The sequence below is a fragment of the Zalophus californianus genome, chromosome 7 (genome assembly GCF_009762305.2).
Source record: "Zalophus californianus isolate mZalCal1 chromosome 7, mZalCal1.pri.v2, whole genome shotgun sequence".
In the NCBI taxonomy this organism is placed as follows: Eukaryota; Metazoa; Chordata; class Mammalia; order Carnivora; family Otariidae; genus Zalophus; species Zalophus californianus.
In genome coordinates, this window is record NC_045601.1 from 126,545,460 (window position 1) to 126,563,906 (window position 18,447).

General features: G+C 46.5%; 1 long non-coding RNA gene across 1 annotated transcript; it reads left to right on the forward strand.

Moving 5' to 3' along the window:
* Positions 1-2,532: 2,532 nt before the first annotated feature.
* Positions 2,533-14,011, forward strand: LOC113927247. The gene is made up of 3 exons (XR_003521556.1): positions 2,533-2,710; positions 12,841-12,922; positions 13,753-14,011. It is a non-coding gene; the product is annotated as an uncharacterized LOC113927247 (long non-coding RNA).
* Positions 14,012-18,447: the final 4,436 nt, after the last annotated feature.

Sequence of the window (18,447 nt, forward strand, 5' to 3'; positions counted from 1 at the left end):
CTTCCAGCTCACCTTCACCCCCTGTCCCAGTGTGCACTCACCTTCCTGGGTGCTGTATGGAAACACACGGGGGGCTTGGGGGGCTGAGGGGCCGCCCCTGAGCTCTCTGGTGTGCGAAGTAACAGCTCTGGGAGGCCGTTGGTTCAAATCCCAGCTCTACCCTGACTTGGGACAAGTTATTTCTCCCCTAGACTTTAGATTCTTCGTCTGTAAAACGAAGAGCTGGTGTGCGATGGGTTTGGAAAAGTCCTCGAGCTCTAGGATTCGGTGGGGCAAGCAGTCCGGCCACGCATGCGCACTGAATGAGCGGTCGCCCCCTTTCCGGCCGGGGATGCAGGTGGAAGATGAGGGTGTGTTGGGAGGACTGTCTGGAAGATTCTGCTGGGGGAAAATGCTCTTCCACGTCTCCCCGTCTCATTAGTCACTTGAATGGCCTTGCCAGATGCTCTGGGTCTGGCAGCCGAAGTCCCTGCCCCCCAGCACCCATCCTTGCTCACCGTCCAGGGCGTCAGGGCCGCCGGGGCCAGGGTGCCCCGAGCATGCCTGCAAGGCAGTGCCCCTCGCCCCTTCCCCAGGTGCCACGGCCGGGGAGCTGGTCGGCTTGTCAGCTGTTCCTAAGCCGGGGAGCTCCTTGAGTTACAAAACGGAGAGGACATGGAAATTGAAACAGGAGAAGCCGCGAGCAGGGGCCAGAGGGCTCCTGGGGCAGCTATGGAAAGACAACCCAGCCAGAGCGACCACATTATTTATTGGTTCTCTTGGGGAGACATATATGGTTAGGAAAAGAACCTCTTCACATCACAAGACACAGCCCTGCTGTTTCGTGGCCCGCCGGAGCGCCACCAAACTGACTCAAAGACAACTGCGGGGCGTGGGAAGCAGTGAACAATCGCATGTGAGCATCGCAGTTATTCCTGCCCCCTGCCCACCACCCCCCCCGCCCAGCACCTCACAGGATGCGGGGTTCAGAGAAACAGCGTTCCATTTCCCACCAGGGAGGGGGCGCCCCACTGAAGGGGAGGGTCTTCCTCGGGGCCACCCAGCCCGGCCACCCGGGCTGAGCCAGAGCCCAGCGGCAGCGAGCGGGCGGCGTGCGGTCCTGGAGCCCGAGCCACGCTGTCTCTACCCAGGGAAGGGATTAGAGCTGCCAGGGCCAGGAATATTTTGAGAAACAAAGGGAATTAGCCCCCCAAAAAAAGCCCAAAGCATTCCCACTACTCCACAAAATACCACCCTGGGCTTCGGGGAGGAGAAGGGCTGGGAGTGAGGCTGCACAGGGGGAGGAGGAGAAGGAAGGCTGGCCAATTGGAAATGATGTCATGTGGCCACAGCTAAAAAAACACTGGGCTGTTGAGTGCTGGGGCATAAGTGCCATGTCAGTTGCCGGGCTGGGGAGTGGGTTTCACCAGGTTGGATCAAGTGGCTGTTTTCCTGGAAACTGGGCTTCTGGTTGCTAGGGCTGATAAGGGGGGGGGGGGGGGGGGGGCGGGGGAATGCTACCCCTGGCGTTCATGGGAAAACAGTTTGACATTGAAGAAGAGCTGGGACATGTTAACCGTTGAGAAGAAACAGAGCAGCCCCGGCTTAGTGGCTACAGCTACCAGCCCTGCAGGGACTCGGATTACCAACTGGGGGGTGCAGCGGGCCAAAGAATCAGATGGTGCGCGTTCCTGAGGCTGCGGGGCGGACACCCCCAAAGGACATGCCACCTAACGTGGCTCTGGCTTCTCCCATTGTCCAAGGGGATCCGCGCCTCCCCTCTGGGTGGCTGTGGGCCCTTGCACCACACGTGGGCAGCCAGCTAGCCTGGGCAGTGACTCCAGGCCCCAAACGGGCGGCACTGGACATTCATTCGCTGACGCAGCAGCACCTCAAGGCCGCTGACGAGAGAAGGATAGCCCGGGGCAATTAGGGATCTGCAGCGGAGGTGCAGGAAGCCCCTAACTGGGACAAAGTCTGCGCCAGCAGGTGTGGCCAGAGGGCTGTGGCCTTGGAGCCTCACTCTTTGCAATTCTGTGCCGATGGTAGGGACCATGGGGCAACCTGCAAAGGAAAACGGTTTTGGTGATTGAGGAAATAAAATCCTTTGGCGAAGAGCCAGGGCCAGCCTGAGTTACACTGATTTCTGCCCTGTAACAAACAGTGGTATAACTAGGTGCCTTTCTATTTCCATTTTAATTCACTTGGAGTACAACTCCTCTCAGACATGCAAAGCTCAGGCCCCTTACTGAAGATCCAAATGCCCCCCATTTTCTGCCGGCCTCAAAACATCTATGAGTCTTCCCACACACAACTAATGATTTTAGTTTTTCTCTCATGCCACCTATTGTGATCCGCGAGCTCTCAGTAGAGGATTAGAGAGAGCACCGAACTCAAGGGGGCAAGATCCTGAAGTACCATGTGTGGAGTCCCCACCCCCACCTCCACCGACACTCCGCCCCCCGCCCCCCCAGCCTCCCACGGTCCTGCCTTTAAGTTATCCCAGGGAGTCTTGAGGGCCAGTTCATTTGTCCTCAGCATGTGTTTCTGTTCTAACGATGGAAGTAGAACCTGGTGGACCCCTACGACTTACTTCCCTGTCATTGCCGTACTGCCTGGAGTACTGATTGGGTTCCAGAGAGGCATGGAATAATGGAAGGAGAAGAGAGAAGAAGACAAAAGGAGAGAGTCTGAAACCAGAAAGACCAGACGGGAAAGTGGGGATGTGGAGGTGAGGCAGAGAGGGCACACCGTGCCAAATGCAAAGTCGGATCAATCCAGATTATAAAAAAGGATTTAAAAGAAAGCAGGAAAGGATTGAAAAATTGAAGGGAAAAAAAGGTGGCCAGTTACAAACAAGGCTGTATATTTACACACACACACACACACACACACTATATATATATATATATATACGTACACATAGATATTATATACATAATATATTTAAATATTTATAATATATATAAATACATATATATATAAATTAGCAAAGGAATTAAAAAACAAGAACTATTTAATTATAGCAGTAATTTTTATCCCAGAAAAATGGTATGAATAAGCACTTTACAAATTTAGTCTTCTAAATGGCAGACATCATAAACATGGTTGTATTAATACTATTGAGCAGTAAGCTCCACACTTTTTGTCAAAACTTTTTATAGAGCACTAATATATTGATATTATTGTATTGATGAATTTTATATACTTGGCTCCATATTAACTTGTTGGAAATATTATGACATTTAAAAAACAACATTTTAAAGAAAATATTTTAATAATTTCTCCTCTTCAATATTTATCTACCATAAAAAAGTTTTATAATTAATATATTCTTTATGAGAGCAATGTGATCGAATAATCTTAATTATTTTTGAAATCTTGGTTTAACATTTTGTGATACACTGATTTGAAGGTCTTTTTTTTAAGACTTATTTATTTATTTTAGGGGGAGGGGCAGAGGGAGAGAGGGAATCTCAAGCAGACTCCCTGATGAGTGCAGAGCTTGACAGGGCTGGCTCTCATAACACTGAAAACATGACCTGAGCTGAGATCAAGAGTTGGATGCTTAACAGACTGAGCCACCCCGGCACCCTGAAGGTCTTATTTTGATACTTGATTTTCATGATTTTATGATTTCAACGTCATACACAAAAATTATGCCTTACAAGGTATGTAGGTTCAAATTGGGGTCTTGGTACTCATTTTTAAATCCTATCTATCCTAGGCAAAGCTTTTATTGAAATTTGGCTGGAAAGGATTGGTCTTCCCTAATGTTGATTGGCTGTTATTAGAAATTAATCAGAAGTTGTTTTACTTTTGTACTTTCACCAAATGGCTTCAAAGCCCATTGAAATTTCTCATTTGAAAAACAGGGGCAAGAGAGAAAAGTCTTTTTTCATATTTTCAAAGAATGCAAGTATGAGGTTTTATATTTAACACCTGTCATTTTTAGCTGATAGGAGGGAGGGAGAGAGAGAGAAAGAAAAGAGAAAATTGCAAGCATTGGAAATATTCCCAAAAATCTGTTTTTAATATGTTCTCTCCACAACATGATTTTCTTTTGAAAATTAATTATTCTTTCATTCACTGTTAAAATGTCCATTTTACTTCGGAGGTACATATTAGGATGTTCTTAATTTCTCAAGATTATTTTCTAAGATTTATTTATTTATTGGAGGGGGGGGAGAGAGGCAGAGGGAGAGGGAGAAGCAGACTCCCTGCTGAGCGCAGAGCCCGACAAGGGACTCGATCTCAGGACTCTGAGATCACGACATTAGCCAAAACCAAGAGTCAGAGACTTAACTGATTACACCACCCAGGCACCCCTCTCATAATTATTTTCTAATAATTTATAACTAATAGCCACTTACCAGATAGAAAAGGTCAGAAATTTTGGAACACTCACGAGTAGGTTTGACAACTCATTGCCTTGAGTAAGCCTCTATTTGGGATAAATATTTCATATGCACTTCTCATTCCATTAAAAGTACTGTAATATCGTCCTTTTTAGAAGTCAACTTCTGCATCGATGACACCCTAATAGCGCGTGAACTACATGTAACAAGTCGATGGCAGCAAACCTCTGTGAAAATGTCACTGTCAACCTCTCAAATCATCAAATTCCCTCTTCCCTTACAGGTGTCTCAGGTACTGTGTGCAGCAAGGACCATCTGACAGGCCACATGAGACTGTCAATGTTAATCCATATATTTTGTATTAATCAACCTTAATGGATTTCATAGTTTCATTTTAAAATAAATATAAATATAAATTCATAGTTTCATTTTAAAATAAATATAAATATAAAAAATAAAATAAATATAAATATAAATTATTTAAAATAAACATAGCATTTTTCACCCATGACAAACTCTGGGGACTCTGTACCTCTTTCGGAGACCACCTGTCTAGGGTGGTCAACAACTGAGCCACCCAGGCGCCCCTCACAGACTCCTTTCTAAACTTTATAGTAGATTAAGGCATCCCTAAAAGCACCAGCAAGAAACAGTCGCCTCCGAAATGTTATTGTAAGGCAAAATACCTTTATAAAGAATGGTTATTTTTTATCATAACAATTAGCCAAATATATAATTAACAGATATGAAATCTTCCACACGTCTGCAGTATTATAAGAAATGTCTTACTCAAATTAAGTTAAATTCAGTTCCAGCCCCCATGCTATGGACTGAATGTGCCCCACCTTGAAAACTCATGTTGAAACCCTAAATCCCCAATGTGATAGTATTTGAAGGAGGGATCTTTAGGAGGTAATTAGGTCATGAGAGTGGAGTCCTCATCATGGAATTAATGTCCTTATAAGAAGAAAGAGGAGAGGTCTCTTTGAGTATGCTCTCTCTCTCTGTCTCTCTCGCCCCCACCCTCTCCCTGCCTTGTACCAGCCTTCTCCACCACCAGCCCGCCCCCGCCCATGTAAGGATACACCAAAAAGGTAGCTGTCTGTCTACAAGCCAGGAAGAAGATGATCACTAGACACTGGATCTGCCAGGGCCTTGATCTTCCAGCCTCGAGAACTATGCGGAATATATGTCTTTTGTTTGAGCCACCAATTTATGGTCATTTTCGTTAGGGCAGTCCAAACCGATTAAGACACCCCCACTTTGCCAAGGGTGGTTAGAATGTCCAGTATGAGGCAATATTCATGCCCCACCAGCCTGGAGCATCTCACAATCCCAGGGTTCACTTGCTTCAGGGAAATGGAGAACTTTTCTTCAGTCCTGAATGGTCACTATTTCTTCTTTGCTCCTCATTGCCACTGCTAGGGACTGTTCTTCCATCCGGCATGCCCTGCGGTCCTGGGATCATCTTCCCTGGCTTGTATCTACAGCTCCGAACCCTCCGTGCCCACATGGCCCCCATACACACAGCCTACACCTCTTCAGGAATTCCAGCTTCTTACAAAACCTCAGGATGGGAGAGGGGATTGTCTTTAGGTAACCGGGAGAGCTGAGAACACAAGAACTCCACAAAAGGAGGCCCCTGGGTCTTCCCTATGGGGGGAAAGGAAATCACCTCTTTCTTTTGCTAGCATGTCTCCTAGGGAAGGGGATAAGCAAATATACAATAAAATATCTTAATTCCAGGGCTGAGATGGCAACAACCATAAAAACACTCTTTTTAATAGGAATGACTTATGATATAAAATGTGCATTCATTGATGTTCTGGCTTCCAGCAAAAGAAGCCAACTCATCCCAGCTGAAACAAAAACTGAGCATTATTCCTAAAAAAAAAAAAAAAAAAAAGAATTAAAATAGGTATCTTGTCAAAGCAGAAATGGAGGCATGCCTCTGAAGAGATTGAAACCAGAATGGGAAGGTTGCCAAAACCACAGCAGGATTTTTTGTGTCCTTCACCTATGCTTTCCCTTGCACACCTGCTTCCTTTTTCTCTCTGCAGACTAGTAGAGCTGTCTCAGCTCCCCAGAATGGATATATGCAGAATGTGTTCATGGCTCCCAAGTGTGCATGCTTCAGTCCCCATCTAGGCGAAGGTTCACTCAATCAGTCTGTCTCTTTCTCTCTGTCTCTGTCTCTCTCTCCCCTGCCACCCCAACTTGACCCCCACCCATCCCTACCAATCCCCAAACTCCTAGGGAAGGGACTCTGATTGGCTCAGCTGTTCTCCCTCCTGGGTCCAATCAACTGTAGGCGGGAGGACAGGCTCATATTGTACACACAGGACTAGCAAGAGCCCAAGCTTAGAGTTTGAGAGAGTGATGAGTGGAGGAAGGTATAAAGAGGGAAGTGAAGCTAAAAATGGCATCTTGTTTGGATTCCCCACCCCACCCCCCACCCCTAGCAGAAGCTGTCCCTAAGACAAGGATTACAGAGTAAGTAGGTTACTTGGCAAGTGAAAGCCACACCAACTGGGGGACAGGGAAGTGATGCAGGGAGAGGGGGGACGCCATAAATATGCCTCATAAGGCAGTTGCTGCCATGGATGACTCTGGAAGGGAATGCTGGAAACAGCATGAACTACAACAAAATCATTGCACCTGAGAGTCAAGGGAGCTAAGGTTCATGTCAATTCTCAGGAGTCCTTGGTTGAGGGCGTTCCTAAGTGGTATTAATTTATGGCACTTCCAACTTGCCTTGAGTATGAGGGCAGAGTAACCTTCTCCCGTGCCAGAAAAAGCCTCAGGCAGGGATGTGGACACTGAAAGCTAGAAGTCACTGGAGCATAATGAGACGGTTGAGATCCAAAAACTGGGCCCTCACGGCTCTGGCTAAGGCTTTTCTTGAGCAAGGCAGAAACGTCATGAGGGCCCAACTCCACCTTCCTCAACAACAACCCCTTGGCTTTTGCCTAACACATTTGTCTTTGTTATCCAGAATGATGAAAATGAAGGATATCCCAGGGCTACATCACATGGGAACACGAGGTGCTTTCAAAACAGGAAAGGGATTGAAAAGGCCTTCAAACAACTGCTGGACATTATTAAACAGAAGGGGAAAAAGTCTTCTCTTGGCTAACTCTATCAAACTACAACAACTCAATAGGACAAAATATTAGCATGCTCCATTGTGCTTTGCCAGGTTCATGTGTGTGTGTGTATGTGTGTATCTAATAGTGACTACAGCTTTTTTTTTTAATTGACTGCCTTATGTTATAAAGGTTTTCAAATTGTGTTCCAAAATTCTGGTTATCCAAGGCGCCTGGCTGGCTCAGTTGGAAGAACATGCAACTCTTGATCTCGGGGTCGTGAGTTCAGGCCCCACGTTGGGTATAGAGATTACTTAAATAAAAACTTAAACACACACACACACACACACACAATTCTGGTTATCCATGGAAGTATATTAATAACTCCACAAAAACAAATAGGTTTCTGACGATCGATGCCAATTTAACCTGCCTGGGTGTTTTCACTGCATTGCTTTTGTCCATTTTACATTTTTTGCATTCTGTGTAGAGTTTCCACTGGAGTGGTTTAGTTAGAGCTGCCATTTTTAAGGGGGGCAAAGGGAGAAATCACATAGTCCCATGAAAGCTCAAGGCTCAAAGATCTTTTTCTTTTCCTGGAAAAGTTACATCAGGACTGTATAACTTTTCTTGAGCCGTAAGAAAACCAATAGTATTGATATTCTGAAGATGATAACAGAAAAAAAAACATTTATTTATAGTTGCATACGTCATACATTAAAGATGACCAATATAGTAATGATTAAATAGTCTACATGTGTGTAATGACTAAGGGCTCTAAATATGTAATCCAATATAAAATTTATTTTGCCCAGGGTAACACAGATAATACACTGATGGAGCCCTAACTTGAACACCCAGAATGACTGACCCCAAATCCTATGGCCTTAACCCCTGATTTCTATATGCTAGCAATTGCCGTACTTCCTGGGAGTTTTCTTCAGCTTCACCTTTGGTAGATACCATGCTTAGAACACTTGGTATTTCGAAATCAGAAACTTTAAAAGCGAGGTCTTCCCAAATCATTGTACATTGTCAGAGTCAACAGGAATTCTAAACTGAGCTCACTCAGTTTAACTGCCGCTCAAAGTGGCAGTTTGGGTGGACGGGCCAGTGCCTTTGAATATCAGCTTCTCCTAAACTTGAGGAAGGTCAGAGCAAGGATGACCACCAAACAAGGGTTATAGGGGGTTGGTGGGCTATTGGCTTTGGATTGATGTTAAGCATCAACTATACCGAGTGCTCATACTATCTCAAAACAAGATTTGCCCTCTGTGAGACAGTAGTGCAAGTGCGGTGGGTGGCCATGTGAGGGAAATCATTGGTTTGAGGCTCTCCTAATTAGCTGCATGAACCTCTAACCTCCCCCATAAAACGCAAATGTCAAGATTATGGGAACATCTTGGCATTACCTACTTTCCCCTCCCCCAGCAATTTCATTCATCTTGCTCTACCCATCAATCAGTCAAGATGGCCAAGGTGTGGCCACATGGCCTAGGCCAGGCCAGTAAGACCCTCTCCCTAAGCACACTGAACAGAGTAGCACCAGCCCAGAAACAAACTGAAGCTGAAAATGGGGCTCAGTACTAAGGCTGCCGCCTTCCAGGAGCTCGGCCCTGGAGATGCCCCAGGAAGCTTGAAAGACCAGAGAAACTGATATACACCCCCACACCCAGTCCTATGGGAAAGAAGGAGAGATGGGTACACAGTGTGACAGGCAAACGGGGGCTAGGCACAAGGATGTAGAATGCAAAGTCTTCCATCTGTGCTGCCTTCTAGCCCTCACGGGCCCCAGGTGTGTCACTGCCCAGGCTGCCACTGCTCCAGGGGACCAAAATTCAGCTACTCCAGGCCTGGCTGCAGAAAACAGACACATCAGGACACTGCTGGAACCCTAGAATGGTTCCAAAATTGCATCAAAAATGCCTCCCCTCCCCACCACCCTAACACGTCTCAAGCATTAGATGGTTACATCCGAAAAAGACCTCCCAGGCAGGAGTATAAGAACGATACACCTAAATTAACTCGGGCTAACTCTCTCAAGCTTTTCCGCTGATTCCCCCGCACCCACCACCGCTCCCTCAAGTTAGACACACACACACACACACACACACACACACACACACACACACACACATTTTCTCTCGCTTTCTCTAGGATCCAGGAATGGCACAATCTAGGATCTGAGCTAAAGACCTTCCCTGGAGGTTCCCATTTCCAGACAGGGCACTCGATATTCCACAAGAGCTCAAACTCAAAGGGAGTAACAACCTGAGAGCGTATCTGAGATCAAAGAAAACACAGAACAGTCTGTGCTAGCTGAATTCACAGTAATGACCCGGGCAAGCAGAACTTAGAAACAAGCGTCATGCTTTCAATCAAATAGATAAAGGAAAATTTAGTAAAGAGCAAGTAGTCATAAATGAGAACCGATCAGAGACGAAACCAAGAGTCAGTAGATGGGGAAGGCCAAATGGACCCGTCTTTCAGGAGAAGAGTGAAATGGAGAACATGTGTGTACCCTTGGCCCAGGGATCCCATTCGGGACATATAGTGTTGCTCGGCTTCCCCCACCTGTAGCTGACAGTAAGAATCACCTGGGGCACTTGTTAAACCTGAGGATTCCACGGCCCCTTCAGGCCTACTGAGTGAGACTCTCCAGAAGAGCCCAAGAATCTGCGTCTGAATAAGTGATGCTCCCCCACCCCCCATCCCCATACAAAGTGATTCTTACCACCAGGCAAGACTTGGGTCTTAAGACAATTCTCACCCAGGTCAGCACGGGAGCTACGGGAGGCTGTTCCTCACCATCAGCTTGTGTCCTGGGGAAATGGAGACCGACAAAGGTGACCATCTCCAGGAAAATGGGTTTTAAGACATGGTGGAGAATTGTATGAAGCATGATGTGCAGCTTAGAACCACTGGGGACAGCAACATGGAGGGGGCACTTGCTGAGCAGAAGGGTAAGCCTCACAATAGTCTCTACTGTACAAACCCCATTCAGTCCATTTCACACATGACATAAACGCACACGTAAACCAAAGACATGATGTATTTTATACACATGCCGTGCTTCAGGTGAAGCGTTCGCATCCCCCCCACAGAGCATGCTGGCTGGAATACAGTAAGGGGTCCATGAATGCCTTTCAAATGAATGACCTTATGAATGAAAGAACCAGTAAGTGAGTTGATGATAGCCACTGTTGTCGACTTGCTTTTTCACAGAATCTCCCTTCCAACCCCCCAGATGTGTTTGTGTGAGTAACCTTGGCATAACACATGAAGGATGCAGGCCTTCGGTGACTATCTTGTTAGACCATGTTACATGGGTGAGTTGCACGGTCAGCTTCACGGGCATGCGTCCTGTGCAACCACACACTCAGAACTCTCTGCACGTATGGAGTACTCTGCCTTCACCGTCTTGAAATCCTTAATAAATTTTTCACAAGGGGCCCCACCTTTTCATTTGACACTGGGCTCTGCAAGTCATATAGTCTGGCCCCGGTGAGCCCCAGCCTAAATCATATAGCGTCCACCTACAGGAAACTCAAAAGAAACTAAGACACCAACACTGAACCACAGGACCGCCTGGCATTTGCGGTGATAACTCTCAGCGGCCAAAGAATTTCTTATTCTGAGGATGGTGCCCTTCAGATCACACCCTTTCCTCCTCGCTTCTGTAGGGCTGCAACCCCACAAAGTCCTCTCCTCGGAACACACAGCCAGCCACGGAGAGAGCGTGTTTCATGGAAATTTGGGGCACAGACCACACACACGAAGATAACATACACACAGTCTCACTGTGTAATATAGCTTGGAACAGTGATTGGGTTTCCACAGACATTTTCCATTCCATTTTCTGGAAGAGAGGGAGTGGAACAGTGTTTTGGAAAGAATGTGGGTTTGGGAGTTAGGGGAAGCTCAATTTGAATCTTCCTTTTTCATTTAGTTGTATAAACTTGGGCAAGCTACTTAATTTCTTGGAACCTTAAAATTTCATCTTTAAAGTAGGAACAACCATAAGACTGTTGGGAGACATTATCTTTTAAAGAGAGGAAGGAGGGGAGGGGCACCTGGGTGTCTCAGTCGGTTAAGCGGCCAACTCTTGATTTCAGCTCAGGTCCTGATCGCAGGGCTCCGTGCTCAGCGGAGAATCTGCATGAGATTCTCTCTCTCTCCCTCTCCCTCTGCCCCTCCCCACCACACTCTCTCTCTGTCTCTCTCCCCCCCAAAAAATAAATAAATCTTAAGGAAAAAAAAAAGGAAGGAGGGGAGGGAGGGACAGAGAGAAGGGAGGGAAGGAGAAAAGAAGAGCAGGGAGGGAGGAGGGAGGAAAGGCTAAGCATCTGGCAGAGTCTCTGAAATGTTATCAGCAAATGGGAACTTTATTCCTTGATCTTCTTCTACTCTCACTTCAAAAGACGGCTCCTTGTGGCACTCTGAATTTAACATCATTTTCCTCTAGTCCCTCAAAGCTTTAAATCCACTCTCGACAATCCCTACAACTACTCAGGGCAGAGGATATTCTGATCAAATCTACTTTGATCAGAATTTCTCTTTGCTTATTTATATTCTAATCCCACACAAATATTCAGGAGACGTTTTCGGACTTCTTTAATGACTCTTCACGCTTCCTGAACTCCTTTTTCTCACTGTTCCCCGTTATTTTTACACGGTCTCAGGCCCTCCCCAAATAATCCCCAGCCCACCATCCACAGTCCCTCAATTCACGTCCCCCTCCCTGATTCTTCAGCCCTCCTGGGTGGCAGAGAGCCCCTGTCTCATTTCCTGGCCTCCCTGCCACCTAGGGACAAACAGCGGAGAAAACCGCACAGGTACACTTAGATAAGCGTAGCCCTGGGCTGAAAGCCGCTCTCCGTTCACCTGGGCTGGTGGGGAGGCAGAAAATACTGTTCTCCATAGAGCAAACATGTCTGGGTTTTGAATTCCTACTTGGCACTGACCTGGATCCTATCACCTTGTCATACATCCTTTGCTATAAAGAGAAGAGTAACAACATTCACCCACCTCCCAGGGGGCTCAGAGAACAACCAATAAATTGTTAGGAGTAAATGGTGCTCTTTTTATTATGTATTTGCTATTCCAGGAAAAACCAGTTACCCTATCATGGGCTGCCTCTTACAAGCAATTAAAAAAGGAGGGAGTTCAGGGAAGGAGAGATAAGGAGGAATTTCTAAACCAGAAAAAAAAATAAAATGATTAAGTTTGTACCCAGTTTAAAATTTCATTTACCCTTGAGCAAAACGAAATCCAACCCAGTCCCAAAGATATGAGACTGCTTGAAATAATGTGGTCTATGAGGAAAGAGCCGACAATGATTTTTCAGTTAATAAAATTTCAAAGGCTGCTTTCGCTGAGGTATGAACCTGACTCTGGAGTATTATTTCCATTTCCAGATGTTGGTAATGAGGGTATCCGAGGAAGCTGCTGTCTGAACCGGGATATCGTCCAATCCGTAAATAAGCTCCGTGATGATGCGTAAGGTGTTCAGGGTACATTTTAAGAGCTATTTCGCATGCCATGCGGCTTCTTTTCTTCCCAGCTAAACACCCACTGCCGTTTTTGCTGACTAAACATGTCTTTAATCAGGAAAGTTATCTGGGCCTTTAGGAAATCAAACACCAAGGCCAGGTTTTCTTTTCTTTTCTTTTTTAACATATTAATCTCCACTTTTTGGCCCCATTGGTGGTTTTATTCCATGGGCTTCCACGAGTGGGGAGGAGTCCTGAATGCACTTGCCAGGGTAGTCAGGTAGTATCTGAACATTACAGAGAGGAGGAATCCAGATTGAGTCAAAAGGGAACGTGGGCCTCAGGAAAGGCGAATGGGTCATTAATTCATACTTGCTTTGTGCTTTACAATTTACAAAACCCACAAATCATTTCATGTCACTGATTCTTTATTCTGTGGCTTTCAAACCTTTTTGACCTTTATACATCATGACCCAGTGTGTCAGGCACACACACACACACACACACACACACTCACTCGTGCGCACGCTCACACGTTACCTTGTGTATTTTATCCATTTGAAAGCGCGAGCTTTCGCTGGGGCCAGAGGATGTTGCAGGGCCTGGCAGGGCAGCTCTAGCCGGTTCCCTGGCCTCCGGGTGGAAACAACAGCCCCCTGACTCGCCTGGAAGCTGGTGGCCATCTCCCAGCTTCCATTCTCCCAATCTGGCCTATGGTTTTGGAGCCCCTGACTCCCTGTTTAAATGCCCTTTGGCTTCAAATACTGCTCACTGTTCTCCTAGCTGAGGCTCAGCAGGTTCGATAGATACTAGAAATCCCCATTTTTATTTCTGCAGAAACGAAGACTTAAAGAGGTCAAAGGCCAGAAGATTACACGGTGCGAAGTGGCAAATCTGTCACTCGGCCCGAGTTTTCCAAGGACAAACTCAGCAACATTTTCTACCACCCCACAGCCGTCTATGGGTCCAATGAAGTCGTTGGGTGTTTTGTTTATACGAAGTTGTACTAACTTCTACATCCAAAACTCTTGAAAATGGTCTCAGTTTTTCCCCTGGTTATCTTTCTTTCTTTGATTTTGTCAAATTAAATTTCATTCTTTCACACCCGCATCAACCTACCCTGAGCTTTCCTTTCTGTGAATTGCTACCTTTAGAATTGTTGACTTCTGTTAAAGGACACAGTTCTCTTGCTGTTTAGATGTACATCTTTTTCTCCAAGCTACGTTGCTAAGTTCCTTGAAGACAGGAATCCTCTTTCGACTTTCTTGCAGGTCTCCCTATTATATTTCTTAGCTTTCCTTTCTGTGGGAAGTTAAGTCATAGATACCCAAAAAAATACAGTTGCTCAACTAATCCATATTGCACAGTTGCCATTTTGCCAAGTATCAGGTCACAAAAAAGGATAAACATCAATCATTTCATAACTTCTAAATTGTATGAGTGAAAAGATGACCCTCTCCACAAGGCAGTTTGGGAAAAGGAGAATTTTATTCAAAGGGCAAAATTCCGGTGTCTCCTCCCACAATGAAAACGGGATGCCATCGACCCGGAAAATAAGGGAAGTACATATAGCTCTGCCAACAAAGAGGAAAAGTTATCCTTATTGGATTCCAACCACCTGTACTAAACTCCTGCCTTCATTTTTCCTTGATTTAATTTCTTCAACTCTATCGGTTTTATATCATGAATATTTTTGGAAGGCACTTTCCCGCCCTTTGTGAAATGAGACAGTGTTCAACTAACTAAATACTTCCATTTGCACCCACCATGCACTCAAGTCGGGATCTAGAAAATGTTTCCCGCCACCTGGGCTTGAGCTCTGACCAGTCACCTAACTCTAAAGCCAAAACCTGGGACATCTGGGTGGCTCAGATGGTTAAGCGTCTGCCTTCAGCTCAGGTCATGATCCCAGGGTCCTGGGATCGAGCCCCACTTTGGGCTCCTGGCTCAGCAAGGAGCCTGCTTCTCCCTCTCCCTCTGCCTCTCTCCCTGCTCATGCTCTCTCTCTCTCTCTCTGTATCTCTGTGTCTCAGATGAATAAATAAAATCTTTAAAAAAATAAAATAAAGCCAAAACCTTTCAGACCAGTGGGTCTCCAAGTGTGGCCACCAGGCCAGTGACTTCAGCATCACCCAGAAACTTGTTAGAAATGCCCCTTCTCGAACCCTCCTACACTGTTGGTGGGAATGCAAGCTGGTGCAACCACTCTGGAAAACAGTATGGAGGTTCCTCAAAAAGTTGAAAATAGAGCTACCATACAATCCAGCAATTACACTACTGGGTATTTACCCCAAAGATACAAATGTAGGGATCTGAAGGGGTACGTGCACCCCAATGTTTACAGCAGCAGTGTCCACAATAGCCAAACTGTGGAAAGAGCCAAGATGTCCATTGACAGTTGAATGGATAAAGAAGATGTGGTATACATATACAATGGAATATTATGCAGCCATCAAAAGAAATGAAATCTTGCCATTTGCAAGGACATGGATGGAACTGGAGGGTGTTATGCTGAGCGAAATAAGTCAATCAGAGAAAGACATGTATCATATGACCTCACTGATATGAGGAATTCTTAATCTCAGGAAACAAACTGAGGGTTGCTGGAGAGGGTTGGGGTGGGAGGGATGGGGTGGCTGGGTGATAGGCATTGGGGAGGGTAGGTACTATGGTGAGCACTGTGAATTGTGCAAGACTGTTGAATCACAGATCTATACCTCTGAAACAAATAATGCAATATATGTCAAAAAAAAAAAAAAAGAAGATAGAAGGAAGGGAAGAATGAAGGGGGGGATATCGGAGGGGGAGACAAACCATGAGAGACAATGGACTCTGAGAAACAAACTGAGGGTTCTAGAGGGGAGGGGGTGGGAGGGTGGGTTAGCCTGGTGATGGGTATTAAAGAGGGCACCTTCTGCATGGAGCACTGGGTGTTATGCACAATGAATCATGGAACGCTACTCAAAAACTAATGATGTAATGTATGGTGATTAACATAACAATAAAAATATTTTTAAAAATTTGAAACCAAAAAAAAAAAAAGAAAGAAATGCCCCTTCTCAGGCTCTGCCCCCAGATCCGAAATGGAAACTCTGGGGTGGGTCTCAGCACCCAGAGTCTGGTAATGCCAACACTGGAACTGGCTGCTTTAGACATTTGAACTGAACCACAAACACATCCCGCCCCCAGCATGCATGGCCACTTTAGCCGCAACCCTCACGGCTGTATAAAGCAAGGGGGACTTCAGAATTAGACAAAATTGGGTTCAACGCCACCCTCTGACATGCAGGATGACCTTGTGCAAGACTGCTAAGTGTCAGCCTGGGTCTCCGGATCTGGGAAGCCGAAGAACCTCGCGCTGCTCAGCCAGGCTGTTAGAAGAACCCAAAGCAGTACTCAATCAATGATAGCAGGCATTCCTTTTCTATTATAAAATGCCACGGCCTCTTCGTAGCATTATGAAGGCAGTCACCAGCTTTCAATGACACAGGCTGCATTTTTCTTTCCACGAGAACCCGCAAACCATTTCAGCTGACAGAGGAGTCAAACACAAAATTGGGATAAACATGAAGAAGCACGGAGCGCCTGGTGAAGAAAGTAGAAGACGCTAAAGAGAAAAAAGAAGGAAATGAGAGAAAGGCACAAAGGAGAAGAACAAAAGAGCAAAGGGAACCAGGCAAAGAAGGTGAGGACCAGTAAAGAAGGGGGAAAGTAAACCGGAAGTAGATGGGGGGGTGAGGAGATGGAGCGGGAAGGAGGAGAAAAGAAAAGGAGGCAGAGGAAGGAAAGGAGAGTAAAGCATTCGGGTCCAGCTGGGACTCTGTCTCATTACCCTGTTTCCTCCAAGCTGCTTCTCGGGCTGGAAAGTGGCCTTGTGTCTGGAAAAAGCCAGTAGCGTCCTACATGCATATGTTCCACCTAATTCCTAACAGTGGAGGTCTGTGCTCCCGCAGACGGGGGTGCAGGCTCCTGCAGCTGCCCTGTGGCAGGTCCGCTACGGGACAAATGTCCTGCTACCCAGGCCACAGAGAGCCGGAGGGGTGGGTGGCCCTCCCTGCCCCCTGGGCCCCGGCCACAGCTGGGAGAACGGCTTCTTCCTCTCCCAGTTCAGGGCTGGAGCGCAAAGCATGTCTGGATTCCTGCTATTTCCAGTCTCCTCACATTGCTTCCTCCCCGAACTTTGCCTCCCTAAGCCAGCTTTGTCTGCATGGGCAAACATCCAATTCTTCTAATGAAAAGAGGAGAGAGGGAGAGACAGAGGGAGAGAGGAGAGGAGAAACAGGAAAACCCCGTCCTTGTTTGCTGTCTAACTCTTTGACTTCCGACACAACCCCACGTGGCAACACGGCATTTCCACAGCTACGCGGATGTTCTTCCACGGCTGTCTTTTTTCCTCTATCTCTCACGTTTGATTCCTTTAGGGAATCGATTCAATCCAAGGCTCTCGCGGGGGCAGATAACTCAGCCTGCCAGGAGAAGGACCGTCATGTCTGGAAATCGCATGAGGAATTAGGAGAAACCACCACTTTGCCTCGCTTGCTATGTAACATAAAACATGTTCGCACTTGGGAAGAGCCAGGTGAGAGAGAAAGAAAAGCCTCTGCAACCCACTCCTTCATTCCTTGCCGTCACCCCCACCCCACCCCACCCCCAGGGCTGCCTTGCTGCCTAGCCTGCCGTTCAGGGCCCACGGACCCAGAGGTCTCAAACGCGCCTCCTGTCCAGACCCCAGCCCACACCCTGGCCGCCTCCGCTCTGCCAGACAGCGCCACAAAATGATAGGTCTGACTTACCTACCACCTACTGGAGCTTAGAAATTTGTTAGAGAACCGGGAAGAGGGAGAAAAACACAATACAAATAGCACAGGTTCCGTATATACAAAGCCGGTGAACAGGGCAAGCCTTACATGAAAGCAAAATCAGGCTGCATAACTTCATCTGAGGCCTTTAAAGTTACGGCTTTGAAACATTTGCTCACATTTCATTTTGGCAGCAAGAAAAGCTCTAGAAGCACCCTGAGGTTTAAAAATGGCCCAAGCGTTATGGGATGGGATGAGGGGGAATGTTAAGATTACGGAAGGCGGACTGCACAGAAGCGGTGGTCTTCCACTCACGGGAGAGAAAACTCTCTTTGTAATTTACCACAGTTCAGCAGGGCCCCTCCTTCATGGCCAACACGGATGGTCTGGGGGTCACACCATGAATGAAACTAGAAATCAGTGGATCTTCTGCTCTTCCCAGAAGCAGAACTCCACCACTAGTGCAATGTGTTGGGGAAACAGACTTTCCAGGCTTCCTGTTTAAATCTGTCCAAGGAATGGTATTTACAAATATACCAGACTGGTATGAGTCACTCGAAATGTTCAGAGCATTTCCAGTTCCTTTTTAAAGGCAAACAAGCACCATCCCTTCAGGAACTGCCATTGGGAAGGGGTGAAGGATCTGTGCCTTAGCTGTCAGGGGATTCCCTCTTCTCTTTACCTGGCCATCTACAGAAGGAATGACTCCCCCGGAAGAGGGAGGAACCCAGCA